Genomic DNA, 7,436 nt, shown 5'->3' with positions numbered 1-7,436 from the left:
TACGGGCATGCGCATCAGAGCAAGAATTTGCTTCTGCGCATGCTCAGGAATAATAATAATAATAATAATAATAATAATAATAATAATAATAATAATAATAATTATTATTATTATTATTATTATTATTATTATTATTATTATTATTTATTAGATTTGTATGCCGCCCCTTTCCGAAGACTCTGTAAGAGGACACGTGTGTGAGATTTCGGTGATTTTTTGGGATTTTTTTTGCTTCCGCGCATGCACAGACACCAAAAATCACCAAAATCTTGCACGCCCATGCGACTTCTCATAAGATTTGCTTTCTGAGCATGTGCAGAAGCCAAATTTTGCTCCGATGCGCGTGCCCAGTAGATACACGCACCCGTCGGTCACCCAGAGCAGTGCGCGTATCAGCATCGGTAGCGGAAGTAAGTTGGAACCCCTGACTGGCCTAGAAACGCCTAACTGTTCTTCTGGATGGGACCTTAGGACGTTCAGGATGGGACCACGCCATGTTAGTTTGGAGCGGCAACCAAGCACTCCTTCCAATGCTTTTAGATCAGTGTCTGTCAACCTTGGGACCTTTAAGATGTGTGGACTTGAACCCAGAGTCGCTGGGAGAAATAAATTCCATAAATTATTTTTTTTAATTTTTTTTTTTTTAAATATAATCTTTATTGACAATAAACACGGAAGGAATACATAAAATAAAGAGACTGTACAAGTGGATTTAGATTAGATTAGATTTATTGGATTTATATGCCGCCCCTCTCCGTAGACACGGGGCAGCTCACAACACTGGTAAACAAAACATACCGTGTTTCCCCGATAGTAAGACACCCCCGATTGTAAGACGTATCGGGGGTTTCAGGGGGGTCGGCTAATATAAGCCATACCCCGAAAGTAAGACATATGTCTTACTTTCGGGGAAACACGGGGGTATTGCGGGGGGGGAGCCCGATGACGTCGCTTCCAAGCTCCGCCCTCGCCGCGGCGCCACCGCCTCTTCCCCGGCTTGGCAAAGCGAAGGACGGCGCTGGTCCGAAGCGAGCCGAGCGGGCAGCGACTTGCAGCGAAGGGGCTCGTCCCAGCAACCGAGTCCTGCCGAGGCTCGGCTGCAAGCGGCCAGCGAGACCGACCGGCTCCGAGGTGAGCGGCCGGAGCTGCGCCCTCCTTCGCCCGCCTCCTTTCCGGCAGGCAGGTGGGGCTGCCCAACTGCGCAGAGCGGCTCCTCCCCTCCAGACTTCTGGCCTGACTGTCTGGTTGCATAGATTTGTCTACAGAGTCGCGCGCAGCCTGCAGCTTCCGCTTTAATTTTGCACAATTGTTGGGCAGAAAACAATGGAAAAGTCAGCGGTTTCAGTTGTGATTGCATGCTTTCTTCACTCAAAAGATTACTGGTTGTGGTGGCTCTCACAGCACCACCCCCATTCACAGCGCTAGAATTAGTCTGACCGAGGATCTCTGAACGGGCTTCCCCGACACGCGTCTGCGGCTCCACGCGTGCACGCCGCTTGGAGCCCTGAGGTTGAACTTGGAAAAGGGCTCACGAGGCTCCTGTCCCGCGGCTGCCCTTCTGGACTCTGGGGAGATGCCTTCGGGAACGCGACCCTTTCAATTTTTTCCCAATGTAAGACATACCCCGAAAGTAAGACTTAGTGGGGCTTTTGGGGGTAAAAAGAAAGTAAGACACTGTCTTATTTTCGGGGAAACACGGTAGTAACAAATCTAATATTTCGCAATCTAAATTACAGTTTTAAGCTAAAAAATCCAAAAGAGCCCCAATATATAAAAAACAAGCACACAATCGAATCATACACAAAAACTACATGGGCAAGGGGGAGATGTTTCAATTCCCCCATGCCTGACGGCAAAGGTGGGTTTTAAGGAGTTTCCGAAAGGCAAGGAGGGTGGGGGCAATCCTAATCTCTGGGGGGAGCTGGTTCCAGACGGTCGGAGCCACAACAGAGAAGGCTCTTCCCCTGGGTCCCGCCAGACGACATTGTTTAGTCGACGGGACCCGGAGAAGGCCAACTCTGTGGGACTTAACCGGTCGCTGGGATTTGTGCGGCAGAAGGCGATCCCGGAGATATTTATTTGGAATGCTGACAATCCCCCTGGCAGGCCAAAATCTGTAACTCAAACGATGGCTTCGGCCTGACAGAACCTTCTGGAAGCTGCTGAAAGGACTGTATGGTAGACTGGAGATAGACAGCTGTCATATCCCTCTGTTGAGAGAAGGCTGCTCAATTTTGACACATATTGTATTTTTCAGAGTATAAGACGCACCTTATCCACACACGCACCCCAAAAGAGGGTGGAAATGTTGGTGCGTCTTATACAGCGAATGCAGCCCATTTTTGCTGTCCCAAAGACCCGCACCTCACCTTCAGAGATTTAAGATTTAATTGGATTTGTAGGCCGCCCCTCTCCGAGGACTCAGGGTGGTTCACAGCATGTACAAAAAAACAGAAAACAGCAATAACAATCCAATTAATAATACGTACATTAAAACAATCTTTAAAATTCTAATTTAAAAAACTATCATTACCATTCATTCGACAGTCATACTAAAAACATTCATTGGTCAGGGGGGAAGATCTAATAACCCCGGGCCTGGCGGCAAATATGAGTTTTTAAACTCTTTCGGATGGTGAGGAGGCTGAGGCAATGCGAATCTCTGGGGGGAGCAGATTCTTGGGTGCTGGATAATGACTAAAATGCCTGTTTTTGTAAAAAACGGGCTCTTTTTCGGCCCTTTTTTTTTTTTTTTTGCAAAATAGTCGGCAAAGGGTCTGGGGGTCCTGCAGAGAGCTCCTGGGGACTGGGGGGAAGGAAAAATGCCTCCATTTTTTGTAAAAAAAAACCGAGGGAGGCGAATGGCCCGTTTTTACAAAAATGGGGGTATTTTTTGCCTTCCTCCAGCATCCAGGAGCTGTCTGCAGGCTTCCCAAGAGTCCCTTTATCCACCCAATTTTTGCAAATATATATACAGTGTTCCCTCGATTTTCGCGGGTTCGAACTTCGCGAAAAGTCCATACCACGGTTTTTCAAAAATATTAATTAAAAAATACTTCGCGATTTCCTCCCCTATACTACGTTTTTTCTCGCCTGTTGACATCATATGTCATCGCCAAACTTTCACCAACCTTTAATAATTTTTTAAAAAAAATAAATTTTAATAAATAAACATGGTGATGACATAGCATGACCGAAGTAGAAATCCTGGTAGTTGAAGTTCACAAGTCATAAAGCTGTCAAGTTTGAAGTTTGTAAAAAGTGTACATGTTTGTAAAAAGTATTCTGCTACACTGGTATTTTTATTAAATATTACCACACCATTTGGTTCAGAACATTTCCTTCTTTTCCACCTCTAAAATCTAGGAGCGTCTTATACTCTGGAAAATACAGTAATTAGTCACTCTGACCAGCTGTCTGCAAGGAGTATAAATCATAAGCCCCTTTTTTCAATGCCAACTGTTGCTTTGAACAAATGAGTGTAAATCAAGGGGTACTGAAAAAAAAACATTTTTGGGGGGTTTGCAGGATACATTGCCCCATAGCCTGATTTGAGACAAGCTGAAGTCCCATAGCGTGACATGGAGACAGGTGTGCATGGCAAAAAAATCAAGATGGCGGTTTCAAGGTTGCCGCCACAGGCCGCCATCTTGAATTGTCTTACCGTCAGGGAGCCTTAAGTAAGCTCAGTATGGAACCACCCAGGTTTTCCTTCACCCAATAAAACTCATGTGTGAGTATTTCATTTCATTTTATTGGATTTGTATGCCGCCCCTCTCCGTAGACTCGGGGCTGCTAACAACAGTGGTAAAAACAACATGCGACAATCTAATACTAAAGAAGCTAAAAACCCTTATTTTAAAACCAATCATACATACAAACGTACCATACATAAATTGTGGAAGCCAAGGGGGAAAGAATATCTCAATTCCCCCATGCCTGACGACAGAGGTGGGTTTTAAGAAGCTTGCGAAATGCAAGAAGGGTGGGGGCTATTCTAATGTCTGGGGGGAGTTGGTTCCAGAGGGCCAGGACCGCCACAGAGAAGGCTCTTCCCCTGGGTCCCGCCAAATGACATTGTTTAGTTGACGGGACCCGGAGAAGGCCCACTCTGTGGGACCTAATTGGTCGCTGGGATTTGTGCGGCAGAAGGCGGTCCCGGAGATAACCTGGCCCGGTGCCATGAAGGGCTTTATAGGTCATAATCAACACTTTGAATTGTGACCGGAAACTGATTGGCAACCTGACCAAAATGTTTCTACTGGTTCTGCGTACCTGACCGTACCCGTAGGAGCCCATCACTGGTCAGTTTCCATCCATTCCTTCTTGTCCTGCCATCTGATACTTTGGAGAATAGGTCCACTCAAGCTGACTCTGTGCAGTGAGAGCATCTGCTAAGATTTGACCCAGCACGTTGTCCAAACGCACCCAACACAGAGTAGGCAGGCCAGCTCTGCTGCCAGTGGCTTAAAAGCAAAAATCCCGTCTTGATTTCAGAGAGGAAGTTAAGGCCCGGATGCCGGTCTCTTGTTTCCCAAACTGGCTCCCGATCCTCCCTTCCCCCAGCTGCCAGCTGCTCTTGTCCGTCCGCATTCCCAAGTGAAGTTTGCTTCCAGCCCAAGCTGGACACCCAAAGAGGCAGCGGAGGCACGGGGAGCAGTCCGTCCAAGGCCAAGATGGACAACCGGACACTTCAGCTCGTTCTGTTTTGCGCTCTGGTTTTCCCAGGTAAGATGCCCTAAAACCCACCTGGAGCTTAGGATGAGGGCACAGGTACAGCCCTCATGGAAAACTCTGCAGCATTTTGCAAAATAACGACGACAGCAAAAGCGTTAGAAAAGTCCTCTCTTTGGCACTTCTGAATTGCAGAAACAACATCCTTAGGAAGCCACAATTCTGAATTATCAGAGAGCAAAAAGGTTTTTCCCCCTTTGCGTACATTTTTGACTTCAGAGGCAGGGATGGGCTCCATGGTCAAGGACGCAGAATTGGTAGAAAAAATATTTTCTTTTTTGTCCCTTCTAGGCTCTGAATATGTTTTTTCTATCGCAGTAAATGAGGTTGAATATATATAATTGTGCAGAATCAGACGCATTAACACTCAAATTAAAAAATAAAGAAGAATCCGACCATTATAAAACTTGGAAATACTTCTATGACTGGTTTAAGAGAAGAAACAAAAACTTAAATTGAAATACAACAATAATAATACTTTATATCCTTTTTATTTGATATGACAAATCACAAAAGATCTATATACAGTAATTTTTTAGGGAAGATTTGTATGAATTTAAATAAATTAAATATGAATGAATGAAGACGGTTAAGAAAATAAAAATAATTAAAAAAATATGGACAACCTTAAGGAGAAGATGGTAGATATCGATGATATGATATTTATTTATTTTATTTATTTATTATTTGGATTTGTATACTTCACCAGAAGATAATTTAAAACTATATGATGATTTATAACTTACCCCCTCAAGGGAATTTAAGTATAAATATTACATATTATGTTATATGTTTATTGTTATTGTCATTATTGTTTAGTGTATTTAAATAAGTAATTAATTATATTATTAGAATTATTCTATTTTTTGTTTATTTGTCTGTTTGTTAGTATGTGTTAGTTTGGCATTGTTTCAACTCATGATTTATACCATTTATTTTATTTGTGTAAATGTGTATATATGTAATAAATTTTTTTAAAAAAAGAATATGTATAATTTTAGAAGAGCTGTTTGTGCATCTGTGTGTACAAATACAGTGTTCCCTCAATTTTCGCGGGTTCGAACTTCGCAAATAGCCTATACCATAGTTTTTCAAAAAATATTAATTAAAAAATACTTTGCGGGTTTTTTTCTATAGCATGGTTTTTCCTGCCCGATGACATCATACATCATCGCCAAGCTAATAATTTTTGCAAATAAATAACAAAAAAATTAATTATTGTTAATAAATAATTATGTTTATAAATATCAGGATCACTAAGTGTCTTATTCAACGGTGAGTACCAGTAATAATGATGAGTCAAATGGTTGTTAAGGGAATGGGAAATGGTAATTTAGGGGTTTAAAGTGTTAAGGGAAGGCTTGTGATACTGTCCATAGCCCAAAATGGTGTACAGTATTTACTTCCGCATCTCTACTTCTCGGAAATTCGACTTTCACGGGCGGTCTCGGAACGCATCCTCCGCGAAAATCAAGGGAACACTGTACATACAGTTTATATAATAGATAATGTATATTTTTATGTGCCTGTGTGTAATATCTATGTACAAATACAGCATATATACATAGAATTAAAGAGTATATTTTGGATGTTCAGTCATAGTAAATAGAGAGGGAAATTGTATCTCTTTGAGGAGAGGAGAGGCCAAGCACCCTAACCCAACCCTTGACGTGAGTGACATCAAGAACTTTAAGCCAGTCACATGACCTTTAAGCCACCCCGGTCATATGATCGTCAAGCCCCTCCTACCTGGCCACATGGCTGGCAAGCTACACCCACAAAATAAGCCACATCCACAGTGTGGTAGTAATTTTTTTTTGCATTCCTTCACTGACTAGGATGCTGACAATCTTCATAAAAACCTCCAGTGATGGATTCACCCACAACTTCTGGTGGCCAGCTCTTCCACCGGCTAATTGTCCTCACTGTTAGGTAGTTTCTCCTTATTTCTAAGTGGTTCTCTTGATTAGATTCCACCGGTTGTTGAGGGGTTTTTTTTTTTAATCTTGCTTTCTGGTGCTTCGGAAAAATAAATCGACCCCCTCCTCTTTGCTGCGACCTCCCAAATACTGGAATATTGCCACCAATATCAGTGTTTTTAATAGGAAAGTGAACACAAGAACAATCTGAGATTAGTTGGGGGAAAGATTAGAAGCAACGTGAGAAAATATTATTTTACGGAAAGAGGAGTAGATGCCTGGAACAAACTTCCAGCAGACGTGGTTGATAAATCCACAGTAACTGAATTTAAACATGCCTGGGATAAACATATATCCATCCTAAGATAATAGAGGATATAGTATAAGGGCAGATTAGATGGATCATGAGGTCTTTTTCTGCCATCAATGTTCTATGTTTCTATGTTTCATGTCGTCCATAGAACTTTTTTTCTATATACCAGCCAAAGATGATTCCTGCAATTGTTCCCCAGACTCTTAATCACCTTAGTTGTTTTTAATTTCATAACTGATTACACTGTTTCCAATTAATTAATTGGAATGGAATGGAATAAGGAAGGAAGGAAGGAAGGAAGGAAGGCAGGAAGGAAGGAAGGAAAGAAAGAAAGAAGGAAAGAAGGAAAGAAAGAAGGAAGGAAGGAAAGAAAGAAGGAAGGAAAGAAGGAAGGAAAGAAAGAAGGAAGGAAGGAAGGAAGGAAAGAAGGAAGGAAGGAAGGAAAGAAAGAAGGAAGGAAAGAAGGAAAG

The sequence above is a fragment of the Erythrolamprus reginae genome, chromosome 5 (genome assembly GCF_031021105.1).
Source record: "Erythrolamprus reginae isolate rEryReg1 chromosome 5, rEryReg1.hap1, whole genome shotgun sequence".
Classification (NCBI taxonomy): Eukaryota; Metazoa; Chordata; class Lepidosauria; order Squamata; family Dipsadidae; genus Erythrolamprus; species Erythrolamprus reginae.
Note: the sequence above shows the minus strand (reverse complement) of the source record.